At 40.2% G+C, this 26,474-nt stretch overlaps 1 protein-coding gene across 8 annotated transcripts in view; it reads left to right on the forward strand.

Annotated features, from left to right (window-relative positions):
* Positions 1 to 26,474, forward strand: part of GLI3 (GLI family zinc finger 3) — a 305,222-nt gene that overhangs the window by 36,649 nt on the left and 242,099 nt on the right. The window contains exon 2 of one of the 8 annotated variants that reach the window (XM_043463526.1): positions 25,934 to 26,015. The exons of 5 other annotated variants lie outside the window; for them this stretch is intronic. The gene's annotated coding sequence lies outside the window, so the exon portion shown is untranslated. Of the gene's footprint in view, positions 1 to 22,423; positions 22,623 to 25,933; positions 26,016 to 26,474 lie in introns of those variants that run through there. 2 more of the 8 variants (XM_043463522.1, XM_043463525.1) reach the window with 2 other exon arrangements.

A 26,474-nucleotide genomic window follows, 5' to 3' on the forward strand; every position in this document is an offset into this window, starting at 1 on the left:
TGACTCATTTGAAAAGACCTTGATGTTGGGAAAGATTGAGGGCAGGAGAAGAAGGGGACGACAGAGGATGAGATGGTTGGATGGCATCACCGACTCAATGGATATGGGTTTGGGTGGACTCCGGGAGTTGGTGATGGACAGGGAATCCTGGCATGCTGAGGTTCATGGGGTCGCAAAGAGCCTGACACGACTGAGCAACTGAAATGAACTGAACTGAACTGATGGGACCGGATGCCATGATCTTAGTTTTCTGAATGTTGAGCTTTAAGCCAACTTTTTCACTCTCCTCTTCCACTTTCATCAAGAGGCTCTTTAGTTCTTCACTTTCTGCCATAAGGGTGGTGTCATCTGCATATCTGAGATTATTGATATTTCTCCTGGCAATCCTGATTCCAGCTTGTGCTTCCTCCAGCCCAGCATTTCTCATGACGTAGTCTGCACATAAGGTAAACAGGGTGACAGTATACAGCCTTGACGTACTTCTTCTCCTATTTGGAATCAGTCTGTTGTTCCATGTCCAATTCTAACTGTTGCTTCCTGACCTGCATACAGGTTTCTCAAGAGGCAGGTCAGGTGGTCTGATACTCCCATCTGTTTCAGAATTTTCCACAGTTTATTGTGATCCACACAGTCAAAGGCTTTGGCATAGTCAATAAAGCAGAAATAGATGTTTTTCTGGAACTCTCTTGCTTTTTCGATTATCCAGCAGATGCTGGCAGTTTGATCTCTGGTTCCTCTGCCTTTTCTAAAACCAGCTTGAACATCTGGAAGTTCACGGTTCATGTATTGTTGAAGCCTGGCTTGGAGAATTTTGAGCATTACTTTACCAGAGTGTGTCTTGTCCTACTACTACCTTATTCTTCTATATGGGATTTTTAATTCTTTTATATGGAAAGCCTGCTATAATACTTTTTTAAAAAAATTTTTGTTCATGTATTGCTTAGCATTTCTTAAAATCAGTGGTTAGGGGTTGAATTTGTCTCAACCTGGACAGATGCTGGAGGGATACTTGGAACTGAGTTTTACACACACACTCACATATGCACACACTGACTCATTTTCCTCCTCATTTGCAGTTGATGTTGCTTAAAGGCTTGGAACCAGGCAGGAGAGAACAGTCAGGCAGCATTGACTAAGCTGAGTGGAGGATGACCGTCTTGGCAGCTGGAGAAGGAAATCAGGGACCCTGAAATCAGGTAGTTGGAAGTGTCTAAATGATGATGGAAGCAGCAGGTTAGTGCAGCAGAATATGGCCAAGGACCAGACCAGGGACACAAAATAGCATTTTCCCCTGCCAGCTGCCCCTTCTATAAAGCAGATTATTTTCAGACTTATTTACAAAACAGAAATAGACCCACAGATGTAGAAAATAAACTTGTGGTTACCAAAAGAGAGAAGTGGGGAGGGATAAATTGGGAGTTTGGGATTAACATATACACAGTGCTATGTATAAAATGCATAAGCAACAAGAACCTACTGTATAGCAGAAAGAAATCTACTCCGTATGTTTTTATAACCCATAAAGAAAAAAATTCTGAGAAAAAGTAGATGTGTATGTTTAATGAAATCACTTTGCTATACACCTGAAACTAACACAACATGTAAATCAACTATACTTCAATTAAAAAGAAAAAAGAAAGATTATTTTCATAGGAGAAACCACTGTTAGGTAAGTGGAGAAGATTGGGGTGTACAGTGTCTGGAGAGAGGAAGCCTGAATTGTCTGAAGTATAGGTGATGCCCCCTCAAAGCCCATGAAGATCCTCAGCACCCAGGCATCCCTTGCCCTGTGGTAAGACCTGCCTGGTATGCTTGCAGGACCAACTAGGTGATTTCATGGTTTCTGCTTCTTTCTTTCTTTTATCAATGATGCTAGAGTGACAGCATTGGGAATTTTGATTTGGTAACAGATATACGTGTGGAGTCTTAGCAGTTGCTTCCTGAAAAATAGCTTCAGAGAAGCATGAGGGCGAGCATTAAGGCAGCTTTGTTTCCTTGAACCAAAATAGGTTCAGTGTTTTTGAATTCAGAAAGCATGACCATCTTATTAAACCAAATAAAGAGCTCTTGTGGACAACTTGGATGTCTGGGGAAGGAGGGCAGGAGCTTAAGAAAGAACCGTTCTGGTTGATGCGCTCCCAACCTGTGCCCTTTGCTTCCCCACTGCTTCAGTGGCTGGGAATTTATGTCGGATCTTTCAGAGGAATTCCTCTCGCTTCTGCTGAGATGTGATTCCATTCACCAAGTCACAGCCTGGGTGCTAAACACCCATATTACAGACAAGGAAATGGGCTGGGAGATCCGTTTTTCCAAGTTTTCCTGGCAGGCCTGCCCTGGGCTCACGCTTTCCTGACTCTTGGCGTCCTGACACTCAGAGTGGGGTGGGAGGGAGTGGGGACTGAGGAGGTGGTGTAGTATTATATTTTTGTGTCTTGAATCAAAGATCAAGAGTTGGCAGGACTTCCTGACAGCCCAGTGGTTAAGTCTCTATGCTTCCACTGCAGGGGGCATGGGTTGGATCCTTAGTCAGGGAACTAAGATCTGGCATGGTGCGGCCAAAAAATAAAGTAAAAATAAATTGTAATTCAACTGTACTTCAGTAAAAAGAAAAATAAATTTAAAAAAATCTAGAATTGGCACCTGCTATTGTATGTGAGAAATTATCATTTTCTGTTGGGCAAAGTTCAGTTGCCAAATACTATGAAGTTCTCACTGTATATATACATATGTATAAAGTATTTCCAGATATATATATGTTGCATAGGTACCACTGAGCATATGTCTTTTTTCTGTTTTTGAATAAGCACACAGCATACGTGTTTTTCCTCTCTAAAATCTGGTTTTTTTTTTTGCCTTTGGATGGAAAACTGAAACATATGATTTCATTTCAACACAACAAACTGAAAAAAGGACTACTTTGAAATACAAATGACAGTATCCGAAAATACTTTAAAAGGCACTGAAAACACTCAGTAGAAGGCAGCCATATCGTGTCATTGCTGGTGGCTAAGCTCAGGGCTTTAGAATGAAGAACTTCAGCAATTTCACAGCTGTGGCAACAACAGTATCCCCCTCACTGATTGATTCTGTCAATTGCCTAGCAAGTTTTTCTTGTTGTTCAGTTGCTCAGTCGTGTCTGACTCTGCGACCCCATGGACTACAGCCCATCAGGGTTCCCTGTCCTTCAGTATCTCCCAGATTTACTCACACTCATGTCCATTGAGTCAGTGATGTCATCCAACCATCTCATCCTCTGTCGCACCCTTCTTCACACACTTACTATTTTTTCATTAATATTAGTTAATACTAAGGTGCTCGTTATCTTGTCTGTCTTTTTTTTTTTCATTTATTTTTATTAGTTGGAGGCTAATTACTTTACAATATTGTAGTGGTTTTTGTCATACACTGACATGAATCAGCCATGGATTTAAATGTATTCCCCATCCCGATCCCCCCTCCCACCTCCCTCTCTACCCGATCCCTCTGGGTCTTCAAGTCCTAGAATGTGTAGACATTCTAGAGGGCCATTCCATCTTCCTGGAAAAGGTTCACGTGTTTTACTGTTTCCTTGTGTCTTCAGACAGGCTCATCTTGAACCAATCCAGATATGAATACCAATTTTTTTTTCCTTGAAAAGTCTGGCCTGAAGGCACTTCTTCTGTTTCATTAGGCCACAGTTCCTAAGAAGTTATGAGAAAGTTAGAAGAAACCTAGACATCCTTTCACAACTTGAATGGTCAGACCAACATCCAGTATGAGAAGCATTCTTTCAAACAGAAGAAGACAGTTCTTGCCAGCATTATTTGAAATGTATAGAACTCATGAGTGTGTCAGCATTATTTTTTAATACACCATCTGTCCTTTAAAAGAGAAAGATTTTTTTAAAAAAATGAATGCAACTAGTGGTTTTAAACTGGCTAATGATTTTCATCAGTTTTGCAGGTGAAAGGGTAGGGTTAGTGGAAAGCTGACTTAAAAATCTTTGGGGAGCAGAGCTTCTTGGGACATAGTTAATATTAAGAGACTGAAGTTTCTGATCCATTTTGCTCCCTGCCTCCTATGAGGTCCTCTCTGCAGAGGCAGGAGGATGCTGAAATGATAACCTATCTACAGGACAGACCTGGGCTTTGCTGGGGGCTTGGGTGAACCTGCATGAATGCTACTTAGGTTGTGGCCTGTGTGGTATCTACCTCTCTGACCTGGACATGCCCAGAGGTCCCTTATAACCACTGCCCAGGCCAAGTGTCTTCTCCTTCCTCCTCCAGATCAGATGAAGGGTCAGTGCCGAATCAATCAGGATGAAATGGGGAGCAAACACACCACTGAGAAGATGCTTCAGAATCTGAAAACAAGTCATTGAAGTGATACTTTGTGTTAACATGGCTGCATGTCTTAAATTCATTACCACTTATGCTGCCAGCATTAAAAGGCTTCTGTGAATACTACCTCTTCCTTTCTGGTGCTTATCAGAGGGATGTTTTTCTTTTTTTAACATTCTTTTTTGAAACATTTTTTAAATGAAGTATAATTTAAAGTATTTCAGGTTTACAGTAAAGTAATTCAGTTATATGTAGTTGTACATATACATTCTTTTTCAGATTCTTTTTCATTACAGGTTATTACAAGATACTGGATCTAGTTTCCTGTGTTGTGTTATAGGATCTTGTTTGTCTATTTTATATACTGTAGTGTATATATGTTAATCCCAAATTCCTAATTTATCCCTCCCCCCCAACCTCTTTGGTATCTATGAGTGTGTGTGTGTGTGTGTGTGTGTGTGTGTGTGAGTCTGTTTTATAAATAAATTTAGTTGTATCATTTTTTTAGTTTCCACATATAAGTGATATCATTAGATATTTGTTTCTCTGTCTGGCTTACTTAACATAGTGTGATAATCTCTAGGTCTATCCATGGTACTGCAAATGGCATTATTTCATTCTTTTTAATGGCTGAGAATATTCCATGGTATATATGTACCATGTCTTCTTTATCCTTTCATCTGTTGATGGACACTTAAGTTGCTTTCATGTATTGGCTATTGTAAACAGTGCTGCTATGAACATTGGTGTGCATGTATCTTTTCAAATTAGAGTTTTCATCTTTTCTGAATATCTGCTCAAGAGTGGGATTGCTGGATCATATGGTAGCTCTGTTTTTTGGGTTTTAAGGAACCTCCATACCATGTTCCACAGTGACAACACCAGTTTACATTTCCACCAACAGTGTAGCAGTTTTCAGGGGGATATTTTTCTTAACCAAGGGTTCTAGAACATAGACATCCCCCTCTCCCAGGGTGGAGGAATCTCTCTGGACCATCGCCTCCTGGAGATGGGGAAGACACATAGATCTTGGAGGCTGCCCTTCTTCATTGTGCAGATCTATTTGTAAAAGCCCAGGAGTGCTGCCACCATCACTCTTCAGGAGGGACAAGGCCTTTCCAGGGCTGCCCATTTCATTTTCAGACAGTTCTCAGTATTAGAATATTCTTCTTTGTGTGGGGCAAAGGCCCACCTCCTATCACTTCAGCCACATCTGCTCCCTGTTGCCTTTGGAAGCACTTTAGGTGATGTGATGTTGAAAGGATAATTGATTCTGGCCTCTTAATCCATGCAAGTCAGTGCTAATTCTTTTTCCAAAGATTTTGGCAAATACCTGAGTAATAAGGCCCCAAGGCCTCTGGGGTGGCTTGGAGTGTTCACTGTCTGTCCCCATTATCTGGTTGTAAATCTCAGTACAAAAGCACCCAGTATGGCTGAGCGATGCTGCCCCTGTTACTGAGATTGGAGCTGGGTCCAGGCAGGCCTTCTCCACTGCTGAGCATGACATGGGACAGCCTCCCGAGGAAGTATTCCTTCCCATCTGCTGCTGAGTCATAGTTCTGCCGTCCTGGACTGCAGATGACTTGAGTATTAATTTTTTGGCTAGAGGATAGGCCACTGTATTTATTCCTTCCAGCAGTCCCCAGTCGTTTTGGCACTAGGGATCAGTTTCATGGAAGACAATTTTTCCACAGACCAGGGGGTAGGGATGGTTTGGGGATGATTCAGATGCATGACATTTATTGGGCATTTTATTTCTATTATTATTACATCAGCTCCAATCAGGTCATCAGGCATTAGATACCAGAGGCTGGGGACCTCTGCCTTATTACAGTTCATCTTCTTCGCCTTAGTCCATCATCACAGGATAAAACTGATGTCATGGGACTTCTGTCCTCAGAATGCTCCCCATGTTGCTAAGTTACAAAGCTTAGGTAAAAGAGGGGACACACACACACACACACACACACACACACACACACACACAGACTTTTATTCACTTGTCTTCTGGTTTTGAATGACAGCCATCACACATACCAACCCACGTTAATTGCTGTGACTATAGCAACAACTGATTGGGATGGAGCAGGAGGAGGAGCATGGGGGGACCTCACCTGCCCTGCCAGCCTACAGGCTGTGGGGGAGACAGGGTGGGGTCAGAGATTGAATGGTGGGGAGCAGGGGCTGTGTACCCACCTCTGCAGGTGTGTACTGAGGAAAATCAGAATGCTACTGCACTTTTCATGGGGTTTCTGTAAACTTATGAGAACTAGGTATCTTGCCTGTGGCTTGTTATTTACCTTACATCCTAATAGTCTGTGTATCAACAATGGAAATTTTTCATCTGCTCCCAAGCAGGCGAGTGGCCTGAAAATCATTTTCAGAAATTTTAGAAATGTTAGTAACCCAAGTTTGTGGTGAGGAGCCCAAACCACATCTGACATTCAGATCAAACCATGTTTTCAAAGCACGGCTGCCCCTTGCATGTCTCACTGGTGTTTTCTAACTGTTCCTCATCTTTGCAGTGTATTCTTTTGTTTTTGGTTATTGACTGATGGCTTTATAGATGCCATTTGTTATCTATCATCATGGTAAATTTAGAGGGGAAAATGCTTTGTCATTCTATTTGGCAGTGACATTGTCCCTGGTCTTCTCCTAAGTTTAAAAAGAAAGAAACTTTTTGAAAGAGGTTTGAGGATTGGAAGTTATACGATTCTGATACCATGGGTTGTGCTTCATCTGATTGCTTCTAAGCTATAATGGTCTAACATTTCCTCTGCAGGAGCATTAATCTATGTGTGTGGTGTGTGTGTGTGCACACCCACGCTTGTGTCTCTCAGTGTGTGAAAATTAGACCCTGGAAGGATGTCCTGATTTATAAGGATTTAGATATTAAAGACATCTTGATCATCTTTAAAGACATCCTAGCCATTTGGCTGGGAGGCCTTGGTTCCAGGTCTTGCCAGACTGCCATGCGATGAGATAGAGGATCTCTGGAGAACAAACAAAACTTGTCTTGGCCTGTGAGTTCGTAATGCAGTCCTCCCACATCCCCTGGCTTTAGGATCCCTGAGGTTGGCTCAAACCCTGAAGTCTCAGGGCGGGTCCTGGGATGGGTACCAGAGTTGGGAAAAATCCCACCCCATGAGTTTGGTCTTGCCCTGTGCCTACCCTCTCACGTCCAGTGGTTTGACTTCTCTTCCTGCCCCGACCTTGTGCTCCCAATCACATTTCCTTTTTTCTTCACAGAATGTTTCTCTGTGAAGTTAGTTATTTTCCTTTGAACATAGTTAGTTGTGTTACTTTGTATGTGTTTACTGCCTGTCTCCACACCAGGAGCTGAGAGTCAGGAACCCCTGTCTTTTCCATGTTGGTATCTCTGCTTGGACCAGCGGCCAGCACAGGATGGGGCCTCAGTAAATATATGTCGAATGAATGAGTGGGTCTAAAAATGACCTTACACCACAGCTGGAGGGATCTAGGAGAATTTTCATTTCTTTTAGAGGAGACAGTCCTACAGATGATCTTCAGGTTTTGATGGGAACTTGCTGAGCAGAAGTTTGTGCCATATATGTTGGACAACTACACCTCTAGTTACCAAAATTGCTCTACTGTGCTCCCAGTTCTGATCTGTCTTTACTATCTTTAACTGGTTTCCCTGGAAATAGTAGCATAGGCTTTATGAAGATTATGTGGAGCCTTCCAGAAACATGGGAGGAATCTCAAGGTTGTCACAGGTGTTGTAATACCCAACCAGATAATGTTTTAGTCCAGAATACGAGGGCAGGTGCTTCCTTTCAGGACTAAAAAGGCCATCAGGTCTAGAAGTAGCAAACTGTCTTCTTGCTAATGGGATCACTCCTGTGGTCCGTCTAGATGTGAGAGAAGCCAGCGCTCTTCTTTGTATACTAAAGCTGGGTTCCTAGCTCTAGCAGCAAGATGTCCGTTTTGGTTTGAAGTTATTTAATGAAGGGTGGTCTGGTGGGTGTTTGAACTTACAGCTTCACTTGCTGGCCAGTGGTCAGATACATCTGTTCTCCAGCAAGCAACTCAGGTTATTTAGTGAGTTGTGCATGCGTGCTTAGTTACTTAGTGTCAAAGGATGAAAATAAGAAGGGGGCCTCCAAAGCAAGATCCCTGCATTCTCTAGAAAGGGGTCATTGTTTTAGGGCTTCAACTCTGCTAGGGAATCTTCTTTAGTTGGCCTTACCTTTCAGACACCAAAAGGATTGAAGTGAAGTGAAAGTCGCTCAGTTGTGTCTGACTCTTTGTGACACCTTGGACTATACAGTCCGTGGGATTCTCTAGGCCAAAATACTGGAGTAGGTAACCTTTCCCTTCTCCAGGGGATCTTCCCAACACAGGGATCGAACCCAGGTCTCCCACATTGCAGGCGGATTCTTTACCAGCTGAGCCGCAAGGGAAGTCCAAAAAGATTGGTACTGGTGAATTAGAGAAAGCCTAAAATGAGGTAAATATTCACTTGGCTATACAGACATTTGGATAACTGCAGATGGGTTGTGAAGACATGATTTTTCTAGGAACCACAGGAAAGGTCAACTAAATTTTATGACATTAAGAGGGACATGTATGGTGGAGAGCTATAGGGGGGAAAGGAGAGTTCTATGCATAGAGAAACTCGGATGTGAGTCTAGCCTCTGCCCTTAGTGGCAGGGGCTAGGAAAGTTTGAGGAAAGGTACTTTCTAGGCCTCAGTCCTCCTTATGTGGAAAATGAGAATAGTAATATTTTTTGAAGCTACCATCAGGGGTAATAGAATGATGTCCATCAAGAACCTGTGTGATTGTCAATTTCATGTTCAATTCCCTTCTGCTGGATACTGTCACTCTCTGGCTTCTTTCTCACTTTGTGCCATGATAGAAAACAAAAACAGTGTTGCCGACCAATATTAAAATCGATTTCTTCCTTCTTTTCTCTTCTTTCCCTCTTTCCACTCTGTTTCTTTTCCTCGCTTGGTGAGAAAGGTACAGTATTCTCTAACATCTCAAATGAGACATGAAAACACCTAGAAGACAAGCTCTTCAAGGTTTTCAGAAAAAATTGGAAGCTTTATTTCGGAAACAGTACTTTTCAGCAGGTTCATAAGTTGAAGCTAAGAGGGAATTATTGTGGTAACTTGGAATGACAAAGGTGGTGACCTCTTTAAAATTTATGTAAATCAAATCTGTAATGCTTTTAAAGATAAATACTGGCCAGTGCCTTTGTGTAGTATACTTTTTAGTTGTTGTTGTCCCATTTAAACATAGATTTTTAAAAGGTTTTTCTTGGGAGATACATCATCTGTAAGGAATTGTTGATCAAGACTCCTTTGTAAGAAGATAAAATATTTAGCCCCTCCTATGTCTGTCCTCCCCTCTACATTTACTGAAGACTTTTTTTAGCCCTGGTGAGAATTGTTAGTTAAATTGGAAGCACTGGCCCACAGTCATTTTTCTTTACTACTTTTTGCTAAGACAGATTTATAGTATATCTACATTTAGATGTAGGTCCGTTAAAAAAATATTTCCCTTGATTTTTTAGGACCGGGAAAATATCTTTAATCCTAACTGATTGTATGAAACCAGCATTGTTTTCTGAAGGAATTTGGAATTCTTCTTTATTAATTATACGTGCTATCTTACATTAGCGAGGCTGGGAGGCTGTTTTTGTTTTCCAAACCATTAATTTTTGTGTTTAACTTTGTTTAGCTTACTAGAGACATTCCACCTGGACAACCTGGCAACAAAATCATGTTTGAAAAGTGATCAAAATGGAAATAAATTCAATTACAACATTCTAGCTAGAGCCAAGATACATGGTAAATGACATAGTATGTCTGTTGACTTGGCTCCTGTGTCCTGGAGGAGGAAGACTGCAAACCAGATTTATTGAATGACTTCTAATACATGCATGCATGCATCCATCCGTTAATTTGTTCAGTAAATATTTTTCAGAAATCTCCTGTGTCCCAAACACTGTGCTAAGTACTGTGGAGTGAATCAAACAGAAGTGGTTTCTACCCTCAGGAAATGTCTAGTTTATATACTAATTAATTGAGATAAGTGTTTTGATAATGCAGACAGCAGGGTATTGGCACTGTTGGGACTGGGGTTGGGTATCAGGGAAGACTTCCTGAAAGAAGGCATATTTAAGTTGAAACCTATAAAACTTTAAAAGAATGGTGAAAGCAAAATAAGAACGATTGAGGAGGTAGGTACAGAGGGAAGTTATGTTCCTGACAAAGGGGTAGTTGGTGAGAATTCTCTGCAGTGAAAGGGGATCCCTATGTATTCAAGCAGCTAAAATAACCTTAGTGGAATGGAGGAATGGACTGGGAGGTGGTGAGTTTTGATAAACAGCGTAAATAAATAGAGTCCTGGTGATGGAGGTCCAGGAGTCTTGTGTGGACTTTATCTTGAAGGCAGAGAAGAAAAAATTGAAGCGTGGAAGATAGAATTGATTATGTTGGAATTCTGTCACCGTAGCTATCTTGTCCCCTTCATATGAACCTTCAAGTTGCGAGCTTTCAAAGACGCTGATGTGTGTTCAGTTCATGTGTCTGGAGGACTTCTCAAGGTAGTGTACTGTAAGATTAAAAGATGTTTTCTTTATTTTCTGTGTTTGTTTTTGAAGTATTATTTGTGTGAAAAGTATTGGAAACCTACTATACTACAGTACTATACAGTCGATTGTTAGTTGGGTACCTAGGCTAACTTTGTTGGACTTACGAACAAATTGGATTTATGAACATGCTCTTGGAATGGAACTTATTCGTATGTAGGGGACTTACTGTATATAGTAGGTTGGGGAGGCAGCATAGAAAACAGGAACACTTACTGGGCTCTATTGCATTAACTCCCAGACAAACTGGTGGTGGCCTAGACTGGATTGGTGGCAGTGGGGTTAAGAGAAGTGGAGTGAATCAGAGGCATATTAGGTTGGATTCAGTAGAGTTTAATAGGACTGTGGGGATGAAGCAGGGAGGGTCTAGGATGTTACCCAGTGCTCTAGTTTGGGTTTCTTGGGTACATGGTGGTACCATTCACCGAGATAAGAGTAGGAATAGGTTTGGAGACTATGACAGTTTCAATTTACCAGGTTAAATTTGAGGTCATCCAAGTGTTTGGCATCTTAGAAAGGAGGCTTGGTTTGGAAATGTTGATGGTCATTGAGAAGGCTTGAGCTCAGAGAAGCAGAACAAGAAAAGATGGAATGTAGGCATGAACACCAAGGGACAGAAGTACATGATGCCCAGATAGAGGAAGAAGGCTTTCCAAACATGCTTTGCTGAATGAGGACGTGGTAGATGTTCCGAGAATGTAAACCATGCAATTGGGGCCTATCCATTCTAATTGTAAATATTTATGAGTCTTGTTTCCTTTTCTTAATTCTGTCCTAAGTTTGTTATCCTCAATTTGATGTTGTGCAGGCTAGAATATGCCTATGATGAGGCTGATCATTATTGGAGCAAATAGATTGGGTGTCAGATGGAGGGCTTTTCTGAGAGTGATTTGCTGTACAGAATTGCTGCTGGCTGGGACTAGGGCAAGGAACTGTCCTTTATACATTTTGAAAAGGTAGAAATCAATATTACTGTACGAGCAAAAAAAGTAAAAAGTATCTATAGGAAAGACTGAAGTAATTTGCTGTGTTTGTATTTCTGGTGTGTGCATGCTAAGTCACTTCAGTTGTGTCAGACTCTGCAACCCCAGGGACTGTAGCCCACCAGGCTCCTCTGTCCGTGGAATTCTCCAGGCAAAAATATTGGAGTGGTTTGTCATGCTCTCCTCCAGGAGATCTTCCCAACCCAGGGATAGAACCCGAGTCTTTTGTGGCAGGTTCTTTACCACTAGTGCCACCTGGGAAGCTGGAGAGGGAGGGAAAAGAATAAGTCTTCCAGTATCAGAGGAGGGGAGACTTCGGCTATGTCTGTTTTATTTCCTTAAAATTATCTGATGCAAATATGAGAAACTGTTAGCATTGCTTACATCCGAGTTGTAGGTAACATGAATAACTACCCATAGTTTTTAGTCCTTTTCTGTACATTTGGAATATTTCATAATTAAAAGATTTAAAAAAGAAACAGAAATAAGATGAGATGGTGTATGCGCTGTTGAGTTTATCTCTCAGAATCCATGGAAATTACTACTATAAGTAGTAATAACTCATCATAAATAATAAATAAATGTTTTTTTAAATTGCACATTAAAATAAATGGGAGTGTCCAGCCATGCAAACACATTTCTGTATTCAGAAACCGGGCCTTTGGTGAACATAGATGTTCAGGTAGTTCTGCATAAAAATTTCAAAACTTCTGTTTCAAAAGCAAAACCAAACATCTGCTGCCTGTTCCACACAGGAGAAAAGGTCCCACGGAGAGTGGATTCATCTTTGGAGAAGGTTTTCTGCTTACCTTTTGCTACCAGTAGAATTCCTGAGTAATTGGAGTCAGGAGTTTTTTTTTTTTTCTTTCCTTGGAGCTTCTGATCAAAGCTGTTTCCCTCCAAATGAAGGCAGGATGGAGCTCTAGGAGGCTAGTGCTCAGAGGCCATGAGGGGGGTGGGCAGCTTTTTCAGTTCAGGAGATAGAAGCTTCCTCCAGGGATTTTTAAAAAGCCCTTTTGAATGGGCTCATTGTTTATAAGAACAGCTCCTTAATGGAAAAACAAAAAGGCAAGAGGGTCTGGAGCACGCTCTCTGCTTTCCTGTGCTGGCCTCATTGTTTATTTGATTTATCAAGTCTCCAGTAGTTGCTCTGCTCCATGACCTTCCTTGAGCTATTTCTCTAGAGTATCCATTTACTTTATTTAGAAACATAATATTTAAAAAACCTGGAGCTGAGTCAAAAAATCATCACCTTTTTGATCTGGCGGGTCCCTCTTCTTTTGAAACTTTAAACTTGCCATGAGGTTTCAGTCCCTGAATGAACAGTGTGTCTAGGGCCTGGCTCCTGTGCCGAGACCCAACTGGACCGAACCAGGGTCCTCAAGGAGCTAGAAGCGAGGGACAGCAGCTCTGCTCAGACCTATAGGCTGGTTTACACACACATGGAGGGTACAATGCCAGGGAATTCTGTGCAAACTGGTAGACTGCAAAGACACCAGGGTGATGACAATAGGGGCAAAGCCTGGTGGAGGACATGGCCTCTAAGGCAGACGGGAAGCATGAGGTGGTGTGGTTCTGTGAAGAGATGTCAGGGAATGCAGAATCAGTATTGGCATCCCTTCGTTTTTTAAAATTTTATTAAAGTATATTTGATCTATAGTCTCTTCCTATTTTAATACAGCTGTTGAATTCTTCCTGAGCCTTACTTTCCCACATTAAACATTCTGAATGTCTGCCATCTTTTAAAGAAGTTGTCTTTTTTTAAGATATTTTTTCAAGTAGTTTTTTAACATTTGTCCTTCCATCTTCTCGTTGCTCTTTTTTTAAAATTTCTTTTACTTTTAATGATAAATATTCTAATTGTAAAGTTTGAAGACCAAAGAGTAGATGTCAAACATCCTTTCATCACTTGAACTCATTAGCTGTTTTAAATTGTGGCATATTTTCTTACGAGTCTTTACTTGTCCGTTGTTAGGTTTGTGGGCTCTTTTGTATTTTCTTTGTCTCTCTTAAAAGTAAGAGGCCACCAAACATGTCTATTAGGAAATTGGTTGTAGGAACAAGGAACTATATGGACCCAAGCTTGAAAATGACAATGACTAGCATTTTATAGGACTGTTTAATCCCCCTTATTAAAATTTCTTGGCTGGATATTCACTTCTTTTTCTTTTAGAGGAACTTCAGAATCATGTTATTAAATTTCACCTCCCACCAAGGAAAGCACATCAACAAAAGTAATATTTTTTTCTGTAGATTGTGATTGGAACTACATTAAATCTATTTATTATTTTGGGGGGAGGTAATTGACATTTTTTATAAAGTATAATTTACCTCTTGTGAAATATAGTGTGTCTCTGTTCAAAAAGGTCTTCTTGGGGATTGTCAGAAAGTTTTTATTTTTTAGCATCTTCATAAGAATTGCATGCATTTCTGTTTTTTCTTTTTAAAATATTTAAAAATTTTTGTTTTTTTAAATTATGATAACACATTTATAGGAGACTTGGAAAATACAGAACAAAGTTAAATATAGTTCCACTATATATTTTACATACATAAATCAGAATTTTTAGTTGGAATTTTAATATCAAACTCTTGAAACTTAATAGAATGGATATACAGAAAAGTAGAAGGATGTAGTAGACCTGAAAAACACCACGAACAAATTCAACATAATTAAGATTCTACAATTTTCACACCAACTGTAGGATATGAATTCTGTTCAAGTTCCTGTAGACTATAAATTAGGAGACACTGGAACATATCCTGGGACATAAAACAAGGTGCAAAAATTTTGTAGTCTAAAGCTATTGGAATTATATAGAGTCTGTTCTTTTAGTATTGTGAAGTTGTTAGAAATCAATATCATAAGATATTTGAAAATAACCCACACGTTCAATGTGACATTTACCAGGAGAGATCTTTGACTTGGCCATTGAAAGCCTCAATAAAATTAGAAGACTGAAAAAAACAGAGGGGATTGCAGAGAAGAAAGCATTTAAGTGAGAAATTAATATCCAAGTGAGAAATTAATATCAAAGATACTTAAAAAATCCCATGTATTTGGAAATTAAATGTCCATTTTGAAATGATAAGTGTATCTAAGAAGCCATAACAAGGAAAATTAGAAAAAGATGAAAAGACAATTTATCAGAATTTGTTGCATGCAGCTGAAGTTGCTCAAAGAGTTGCATTTCTTTCTTTTTTTCTTTTTCTTTCTAGCCATCCTGTAGACTTGTGGGATTTCAGTTCTCTGAGCAGGCATTAATCCCAGGCCCTTGGCAGTGAGGCCATGAAGTCCAAACCGTTGGACCACCAGGGAATTCCTGAATTTCCTGCTCTGTTTATTTTTAGTATTTTTGCTTGAGTTAGGTGTGTGCCCTTCAGTTTATTTACTTATTTATTTTTTGACATCCTTAAATAATTTGCTTTAACTGAATGAAAGATTCTTTAAATTCTTTTGTGCTTTACAGTTTTCAGAAGTTTCACAGCCCTTCAGTTTAATTGGGAAGCAGAGATGGGATGTAGTGAACATGAGACCTTTTTATTCCTTGGCCTGATCTCATATGGGCTCTGTCATTTGCTATCATGTGACTTTGGGCAGGATATGTAATACTTCTGAGTCTTGGCTTTCTAACCTATAAAATGTTAGTCATAATGGCTTCTACTCAAAATTCATTGAATTAATAAACGTTAAGGGCTTAACACTATTTTTGGAAGTTAATATCTGTTCAATAAAAGATTATTTCTTTCTATTCTCTGGTAATTGCTGGTAAATAGGAAAGCTGTTGACTTCTGGATATTTATTTTCAATTGTATGCTTATGCTTAATGTCTTATTTGGTCTAATAGTTTTTCTGCTACGTCTTCTTGACTTTCTAGGTTAGACTATAATACTATGTGCCAATAGTAATATTTTTCTTTCCTTTTCGATTGCTGTATACTTGATTTCTGTTTTATATCACATTGAACTGCTTTCAACTTCCCAGATAATAGAGATTAATAGTGTTTATAACCATATTGGCTGTTACTTTAGTATTATTATGATTTTTTTATCATGTGAAAGAAATATCTTTCTAGTTTGAGTTTGATACTTTTTAAAAATATCAAGAATAGGGGTTGAATTTTATCAAATATCTTTTCATCATCTTTTGTTTTTACGATATACAACTTTTCTCCCTTGACCTGTTGATCTTTATATATTTTCTCATATTTCTTCTTTAAAATTAAACATATTTACATTTTAGAAAAAAAGACAACGGAAAAAGCTTACCCATTTCTTCTATCCCCACCACCCTCTGCCTCTGGCAGTAACTAATCTGATCTCTGTATCTATGAGCTTGTTGGTTATATTACTTACAAATGTGAACATATATTTTATTTTCTCAATAGATTTGTAAGACATGAAATTGTGTGTATGTCTGCACACACATGTTTCACATGGGTTTGAATCTTCATTATAGGATATATACCTGAATCTATCAAGACATAAGCTAATAAGGTATTACAGCTTTTGAAAAGACTTCAAAGGTAGGTTGATTTTAGACTATTGGTTCTTATAATCCAAGAGAAGAAGTGGTTCATTCTGTTGTTAGTAATCAGCAGGGAGGAAAAAAGACTCTTTGTTTTTCTTGCTAATTTACTCCAGGACTGTAAAATTTTGGTAAGAATATTCTCACTTGTGTCATCAGGTCTTACTTGCCATTTTTTGAATGTATTTTGTTTTCTTTGTCCTTCAAAGCCTTTGGAGTATGAAGTGGGTGTTCTCAGTGATAGTTTATATGTTTAGTGATGCATATTAGATTACCACCCATATTTAATTTTCTCCACCTATCATTTTATTAGTTTTTTCAGTTTTTCATGATTGCCTTTTAAAAATGGAGACTAGAAATAAACTTTTACTTTTAGAGGAGTATGATTAAATGCTTAGAACTGGAGCTCTGAAATGTTCGCTATTGATTAGATTGTTCATGTTAGTGGTTGTGAACACCACTATTCCGTCCTTGTTCTGACACAAGGTTGACTTTCTGTGCCACCTAGATCTATTTTGCTACTGTTTAGGATTTCTTCTGTACATTGTACATTATCTCTTGATTGATGACCACTCTGTTTTAAGTTTGTCATACCTTCCAGCTATTCCATTGGTGGGTTGCACCAAAATTTGTATTTTCAGTCCTTTATTGTTGCTTAGAGTCAATTTTTTAGTTTTCTTTTTACTATTATGAATAACAGTGCTGTGGTGGTTATCCTTGCAGCTAATTTTTTGTTTCTGTATCTAGTTATTTGTATAAACTTCTTAAAGTAGAATTCCTGAATCAAAGAATATTCACATTTTGAGACTTTGATATGTGTTCAGAAAGGCCAAATCAACTTACCTTTTCACCAGCAACGTGTGTATTGGTATTTTTAATCTTTTTACAATTAACAGAGGAAATGATAGAGAACTTTCTGAGTAGTTTTCTTAGGCTGCCATAACAAATTACCATGAATTAGGTGGGTTAAAGGGGCTTTCCAGGTGGCTCAGTGGTAAAGAATCCACCTGCCAATGCAGAAGATGTGAGTTCGATCACTGGGTCAGGAAGATCCCCTGGAGGAGGAAATGGCAACCCACTCCAGTATTCTTGCCTGGAAAATCCCATGGGTGGAGGAACCTGACTGACCGCAGTCCGTAGGGTCACGAAAAGTTGGACATGATTGAGCCCCTGAGCATAGCACATACAGGTGGCTTAAAGCAACAGAAACTTATTCTCTGAGAGTTCTGGAGGCAGACGTCTGAAATCACAATGTGGACAGGGCCATGCTTCCTCAGAAGGCTCTAGAGAAGAATCCTTCCCTGCTTGCTTCTTTCAGCTGCCGGGGGGTGCTTGCTGTCCTTGGCTCTCCTTGGCTTGTAGACACGTCAGTTCAGTCAATCTCCATCTTCCCGTGGCTCTGTCTCTCTCTCCATGTCTGTGTGTTGTGTCTCTGTGACCGCTGGCCTTCTGAGAAGGATACCGTTTGGATTTCAGGACCGCCTTAATTGATCATGACCCTATCTAACTATATCTGCGTTGATTCTGTTTGCAACTGAGGTCACATTCTGAAGTTCCCTGTGGATCTGAATTTGGGAGGAGACACACTTCAGTCCAGTACAATCGCCTTCAGTTTTTTGGTATTCAGTTAAAAGAAAGTAATATCAGTCCGATTAGAAAAGCACAAATTCTCGCCAGCAGCCATAAGAATGATGAATGACCGAACTGATCCTTTTACTTTATGTTGGTATCATCATCAGGGATAAACTGGATAAGCTTGTTCTTGATTTCTTCTTCCTTATTAATACAAATGTTAAATAGCCATATCCTACATGTCAAATTTCACTGTAACATTTTAAAAATAAAATATATTATGGGTTTGCTTAGGAGGAAAATTATATCCTTATAATTTTATTGCTAACCTTTAATGCTACTTAGTCATTTTATTCTAGATAACACAAAACATTGAAAAGCTCTCTTGAAAGAATTCCCTGACAGTCCACTGGTTAAGACTTTCACTGCTGTGAGCCTGGGTTCGATTCCTGATTGAAGAACTAAGATTCCACAAGCCAAGCCGCAAAAGTAAATAAATAAAATAAAAGCTCTCTTTAGCTATTGTTTTACTTAATCCTAAAACATAGAGGTCATGGGAAGCACATATGTTGGGTTTTAAAAGCTGTTGTGGTACAGAACCAGAAGTCGTCTGTTTGAACTAACTGAAGATTCAGGTGCTTATGTGTAGGATAAGTTATTTTTTTATTGAAGTAGAGTTGCTATACAGTATCATATAAATTATAGGTGTATAATATAGTGATTCACAGTTTTTTTTTTTGATTTTTTTTTTGATTCACAGTTTTTAAAGGTCCATTTACTGTTATTAAGAAATATTTGCTATATTCCCCATGTTGTATAATATATCCTCATATCTTATTTTATACCTAGTAGCTGGCACCTCTTTGTAGGATGGTTCTTTTTTAAAGATAGTGTTGTCTAGGCTCACTAAGCCACGTAGATTCACTTGTGAATGCCGTGGGTCTTCTGATGGCTACACAGGATGAAGGACTTCATTTTCACATCCTGCAGCATGGTCACATGGATGGGCCAGAAGTGGGGTCCCCGAGTCGCGTGGTCCTCATCCCACTGCAGTTTTCTCTGTGTTGTCATGTCGTTTCCCAGTTTTCTCTCTTCTGAGCTTTCTTTCTGCATGTGACATTGCCTTAGAAATGACAGAGGATGTTTCAGGTCCCCTTTTCCAGGAAAGTCAGGAGCTTCCTTATCTTTCCTGTAAATCCCTCTGGAGTGCCTGCCTTGAACCAGGTGCTGTGCTGGTCGTGAGGAATGCTGACCAAGACAGAGAAGGGCAGATTTTAAGAAATTCAAACTTTGGGTGAAATAGAATACATAGAAATTCTGTTACAATACCATGCATGCAATGGATATTATGGTTGAGAGGTTTTAAAAGGGCTTTGGGACTTTCCTGGTGTTCCAGGCTTAGGACTCTGTGTTTCCAATGCAGGGGGCACAGGTTCAATCCCTGGTTGGGGAACAAAGATCCCATATACCATATGGTGAGGCCAAAAGACAAAAAGTGCTCTGGAGAGATGGAAGAGAAAAGAATCAATTATTTCCTTGAAAGGAGTCTTCAGGGGCTGTTGAGAGAAGCTAAGATCTGATCAGTTTTTGTTTTGAACCCTGGCTTCTGTAGCATCAAACAGAGGCTTGTAAGGACACTATTTGGTTCTGATGAGCCGAACCCCATTTTAAGGTGGAATTTCATATCTGGGTTTGCTGATGATATGCTTGGACTTGTGTGATCATTTGCTTAGCGTATGGTGACAGTGAGGCTAAATTCTCAGTCCCTGCTCCCATCAGGCCACATCTACACTCTTGTCACCAGCCAGCTATTGCTGAAATGGCTATCATTGTCCAGAAAGGAGCTGGGCACTATGCTTCCTGACAGCAAGTAGAGGTTGGTGCTCTTGGGTCTGTGAGGCTGTGTCTGTGTAGATGGTCAACCAAGAAATCAGGCCTTAAATACTGCTGCCAGGGTGTTTTGTGTTTTATTTCATAATCACAGTTCTTCGTCCTTGACACTAATAGTTCCCAAAGAGGAGGGTTGTTGCAGGCTGAGAGGACCACTGATGGGGATAGAGGACCGTGCACATGTGCCCTGGAGCAGCACATCTGTACAACATCGGGTTGCACAAGGGAAGCTGGAGCACATCTGGGCGCCTCTAAATGGCACGCAGAAAGCATGTGGATATTCGTACTTGCTTAGCGCTGCAGACAGAAGCTAAAGCTCCTCTATAGCGTCTGAGAACTGCACCCAAAACATCTCGGAGCATCTTGCCATCATTATTAGAAAAATATGGCTTGGAGCGTGCAGTCCAAACTGCCACTTGAAAGGCTTCCGAGCATATTTTTGAATCCTCTCGGAATGGATGCTGGAAAAGGAAGCAGGACAGCATGGAGGAGTGATGGGGAATAAGGAAAACACCGGGGGTGGGCGGGGGTGGAAGCAGCTTTTTAGATGACTTCTCATGAGTCTGAGAAAACAACACATGGCTGAGTTATAGAGAGAATGCCACTTGTTTTCTCTTTTTTTTACCCCCACCTTTTTATTGAAATATAATCGACATATAACATGGTGTTACTTTCAGGTGTACAATATAATGGTTTAATATATGCATATATTGCAAAATGATCACCACACTAAGTCTAGTTACGTCCATCACCACATATAGTTACCCATTGTTTTCTTGTGATGAGAACTTTTAAAATCTACTCTCCAAGCAACTTTCAAATGTACAAAATAAAATTATTAACTATAGTTATCATGTTCTACATGCAAGTTTAAATTTTTCAAAAGTTCTGTTGAGGGAATTCACACATGTACAGTCCATCAGTTTGAAGTGTGCAATTTAATGGTTTTTAATATATTCCAAGAAATGTGCACCCATCACCACAGTCACCTCGCAAACATTTTTATCAGCTCAAAAATAAATCCTGAACCCTTGAGCTATCATCCCCTCCCCCATCCCTCCCACGGCCCTAAACAGGGCTACTGTAAGTCCCCTGGATATGAATGAGTTCCATTCTGAGAGCTTGTTCAAAAGTGCAGTTTGTTCGTTGAATCCAACAAAATTAGCCTAAGTACCCAACTAACACAATTGGCTATATAGTCCTGAACTATACTAATATAATACTTTTCATACAAATAATACAGTATAAAAACAAGTGATGTCTACCATCTTTTCGCTTCGCTCCACTCTCCTGATTATTTTCTCTTTTGTTTACATTGTTATTGCTTGACGCATCGTTGCAGTACTAGCTACATCACCACTGCTTTTATGCTTGCTTCCGGATAACCTGGGCTTGAAACAAAGATACTACATGACTGTGCTCTCTAAGTGCTGTACAGTAAGCTGTGCAAAAGCACAGTCGCTCATAGAAGATGCACGCACGTGACCATGTGCACCAGATACGTGAACTAACTTATGTGATTGTTCCTGAGAACCCATGTCCACATCTCTGAGAGTTTGCAACTTGAAGTTTCCTACGTAGGGGACTTACTATAATCTACTTTCTGACTCTAAATTTGCCTGTTCTGGACATTTCAATAGGTGTGGATTCTGAGGGCCCCAGGAGAATGTGGTCTGAAGTATCTCCAGGGTCAGCATGGTCACAGGAAGGTGGGCCCTCAGCCCCAGGTGTGTGCGTGCATGCTCAGTCACTCAGTGGTATCTGACTTTTTGTCACCGCATGGACTGTAGCCCACTAGGCTCCTCTCTCCATGGGATTTTCCAGGCCAGAATTGGAGTGGGGTGCCATTTCTTTCTCCACGGGATCTTCCCAACCCAAGGGTCAAAACTGCATCTCTTGCATGTCCTGCATTGCAGGAGATGTGCTTTTACCATGTGCCTCCTGGGAAGCCCTGGTCACCATAGTTATAAAAGTCATCAATCAGTTCAGGCAAAAGAGGGCAGAAGATGCCAGGTATGCAGACCTCCCCAGCCTAACGGTAAAGTCTGTGTTGCAAGTTAAGTGTCCTGAGAGGCAGCCTCTGTGATGAGTTTCTTGTGCAGAGTATTTACTACACAGTATGCTTGAGATGGTACATACGGAGGCTGGGGGACAAGGAGCAGAAGTGGATTCGGGGAGATGTTGAAATGCAGTGCTTACCCAACACCAGCTTCAGCTGACCCCACAGGAAGTCTGCAACTGGAATGGGCCCTAAGAGTTGCCCTGAGTTGGGCCGAGATGGCCAGGCTTTCATAGTCCCGCGTGGATGAGTTATCAGGTGAGGGCTGCTCTGGGAACCAAGGTGACCTGGAGCAAGTCAGCTCTTAACGGCTCAGGCCATCAAGGCCTGCACAGGCTGAGCTGAAGGGTGTTGACTGACAGCAGCTGGGTCGTTCAAGGAAGGGAGATGTGGGTTGGGCATTTTGGTGTCCACTACGGTATGTATTGTGACTATATTCCTTTGTTCTTTAGCTCATTCATTCATTCATGAAGGCAAACCATCAGCCACAGTGTTCACTTGCCACTTCTGGAAACCAGGCACTGTTCTGTATCCACTGAACTCAACATTGAGAAGCAAGCCTGCCCTCTAGTCAGGAGATAGTCTGTGCACAAGGAACGTGAGGGTACCAAGTGGTCCAGGTGCTCCGACGATCAGGAAAGGGCTGAGATGGTGAGTGAAAAGGCACAGCCACGGGGAGACGTGGGATAAGAGCATTGCAGGCTGAGGGGATGGCATGGCAGAGGCCCCAGCAGGAACCCCTGTGAGTTCCAGAACAGAAACAGGATGGTAAGAGCATGGAGGAGTGGAGCAAAATGAGGTCAAGGCAAGGAATTTATTTATTTATTTATTTCATTTATTTTTATTAGTTGGAGGCTAATTACTTTACAGTATTGTAGTGGTTTTTGTCATACATTGACATGAATCAGCCATGGATTTACATGTATTCCCCATCCCGACCCCCCCCCCCACCTCCCTCTTCACCCGATTCCTCTGGGTCTTCCCAGTGCACCAGGCCCAAGCACTTGTCTCATGCATCCAGCCTGGGCTGGTCATCTGTTTCACCCTAGATAATATACATGTTTCGATGCTGTTCTCTCAAAACATCCCACCCTCGCCTTCTCCCACAGAGTCCAAAAGTCTGTTCTGTACACCTGTGTCTCTTTTTCTGTTTTGCATATAGGGTTATCGTTACCATCTTTCTAAATTCCATATATATGCATTAGTATACTGTATTGTTCTTTATCTTTCTGGCTTACTTCACTCTGTATAATGGGCTCCGGTTTCATCCATCTCATTAGAACTGATTCAAATGAATTCTTTTTAATGGCTGAGTAATATTCCATGGTGTATATGTACCACAGCTTCCTTATCCATTCATCTGTTGATGGGCATCTAGGTTGCTTCCATGTCCTGGCTATTATAAAGGGCAAGGAGTTTATATTTTATTCTAAGCATGATGGGAATTATTAGAAGGTTTGTAAATAGGGAATTTTCTTGAAAGGGGCACTTACCTGAGAGTGTTGAGCACCTGCCAGTCTTGTGTCTTTCATGTGAGTAACTCATTTAGTCCACACAGCAGCCCTATCAAGTAAGTACAGTTGTTCACCCCGTTTTGCAGTTGAGAAATCCGAGCACAGAGGATAAATGACTTGCCTAAAGTAAGTGGCTGAACTGGGGACCCAAACTGAGGAAGTCAGGCTTAGGATTCTGTGCGCCTGACCCCTTTGTTCTGGAAAGACCACCTGGTTAATAGTTGGGGCAAGGGTTGAATTGGGAGGCCATTTGGGAACCTGTTCTAGGTGGTTTTGCTCTGGAGTTGGATGGATGTGGCAGCATTTGGTAAATGTGGGTGTAAGAGAGTGTGACATCTGTGATCTTTATCTGGGGGACCTGGAGGGCGAGGGGAGACGTCTGGGTTGTCACAGGTCTGCTAGTGACCTAGAAAGAAAACTAATTTATCTGTAAGGGACATGGATTCCTCCCTGCTGTCCCCAGAAGCCATTCACTTTCTAAAGCTTGCTTGTCCTAAACCCTTGCTCTGGGATGGGTTGGGATGAGAGAAGGTCGTGCCGGGGTGTCCCCAGTTCCCTCACGCCCGCAGAGAACTGTCCACCACACAGGAGCCCTGCGCCTGGGCTGCTGCCACAGTGCTGTTTGCCAGCTCGTGGAGAGCGAAGTTAGAGACCGGCATCCCTCACTCGGTGGTCTTTAACTCCCAAAGGCTGATGAAGCTCATATTTAATTAGGATGTATACGCTCGGGACTCTGTCAAGATTTTTTTTAAAAAATTATTTCTTGACCAGAATGAGAATACCTTTTCCATTCTGCTGTGAGGACTTATCTTCCATTGAAAGTCAGAAAATTGGCAATGACTTTGGCTGATAGGAAGTGAAACTTTAAGGTGCCCTGGAGGACTGTGTTGAGGAAAATGGTTTGACTTTTTTGGGGAAAAGCATGATTTGATCGGGATTAATTTTTTAAAAGCAAGGTTTAGGGGGCTGTTAGAAGGAGTGTTGTGGTAGAAAAAAGGAAAAAGTAATACTTGGTTTCACACTCACTTTCATTATTCTGTCTAAAACTGTGCTGTCTATAATAGCCATTAGCTATATTTGGGCATTTATAAGTGAAGTAAGTGAGACATAGAAAGACAAGTGTCATACCGTATCACTTATATATGGAATCTAAAAATATGATACAAATGAACTTATTTACAAAACAGAAACAGACTCACATACATATAAAACAAACTTATGGTTACCAACAAGTTTGAGATTAGGTGTTTGAGATTAGCATATTCACACTATATAAATTAGATAAACAACAAGGGCTCACTGTATAACACAGAGGACTCTACTCAATATTCTATAATAACCTATAAAGGAAAAGAACCTGAAAAAAACAGATTTATTAATATATGTATATGTATCACCTAATCGCTTTGCTGTAGCAAAACATTGTAAATCAATTGTACTTCAATATGAAATAAAAGTTAAAAAGCAAATTTAAATAAATTAAGGTAAAATCAAATTAAGTAAATTAAATATTCATCCCTCAGTCACACGAGTCATAGTTAAAGTGCTTAGTAGCCACATGGCTACCATATTGGACAGAGCAGATACGGAAATTTTCCATCATTATAGAAAGTTGTATTGGACAGCACTGCTCTAAGCCTTAGAATCTAAGATTGATTTGGAACCTTGAGTTACACTGTAAAAGTTATGATGCTCAGGAGAGTAAAAATTTTTACAGAGAAACCTATAGATAGGCTTAAACATGAAAAAAAAAAAAAAAGCTACCCCATCTAAAAGGACCACTCTGAAGTCCCACTATCTGAAGATGATAGTCTCATTTTTTTCTGGCTCAGTCAATACATGGAACCCTCAGTTCCTGAAAAGTTGGGTCTGTGGCTGAGTTTTCCAGCTTGATTTTGCTTAGTAGGATATATAGGACCTTTTCCCATTTTGCAAGTATTTCAAGAGTACATTCCAACCCAAGCTATTATCTGTCTGGCAAATGGGCATAATAATTCCAGAGGGCTATAGTGTAGGCTCATGGAAGTTTTTATTACATTTTGAAATTACAGGTGAAAGATGTTTATATAGTTATCCTAAGAGATCTACATAAAGTAGAAATAGTGTTCGAAAGTTTTACATTGACTTTGATTTTAAATCATCTTGTGCATTATTACCCGCATTGCATTTGGAGCTTCCTTTTGTTAAGTAGTAATAATTTTAGTGTAGATGAGAAGTTATGATACTCTTAACATTATCCTTACAGGATGTCTGTTTCCTAGATTAAGGAACTCTTCAAGCTGTAATCCAAAGGTTCAGTTCAGTCCACTACCTGTTTGTGTAAATAAAGATTTTTTGGAACACAGCCATGCCCATTTGTTTGGGCATGTTGTAGTCTTTTATTACAGAATTATATGCTTGCAACAAAATGATGTGCCAAACTGAAGATATTTACTCCTTCCTTTACAGAAAATGTTTGCCAGTCCCTGGTCCCGATAATGGGCAAGTGTTTGGTGTACCTTTCCAGTTTGGAAACAGCTGTGCAGGCCAGGTTTGCAAAAGTCTTTAAGAGTAGTCATGGATTTCCTGATGCTTTTAAAATCTTTTATGGCTATATACATTTGAGCTGAGATTCTACTGTATAATTCTGAGCTGAGATTGTTTCAAACTGTTGCTTACTTCTTATAATAGTCATCCCAAAATTTGAAAGGGAACTGGATGTTAAGGAAGCCATTGAGATATAAAAAAGATACAGATTTCACTTCCTTTTAAGCATCACTGATATAGCTCAACCCCTGGCAATATCAGTTATGTTATCCGTAGGTGAATTAAATAGTACCAGATCCATATTAAATAGTGGGTCTCAGTACATAAGCCTATTTTTTTTTAAGCCTATCTTTTCAACATTTTTTTGTAGTGTTTTCAGCTTAATATGGCCATTCTTGAGAAATATGAAATAACTTGATTCCACTTACTATACTTAATTTTTATTTAGTAGACAGTAGAAAGG

This window comes from Cervus canadensis, chromosome 3 (genome assembly GCF_019320065.1).
Source record: "Cervus canadensis isolate Bull #8, Minnesota chromosome 3, ASM1932006v1, whole genome shotgun sequence".
In the NCBI taxonomy this organism is placed as follows: domain Eukaryota; kingdom Metazoa; phylum Chordata; class Mammalia; order Artiodactyla; family Cervidae; genus Cervus; species Cervus canadensis.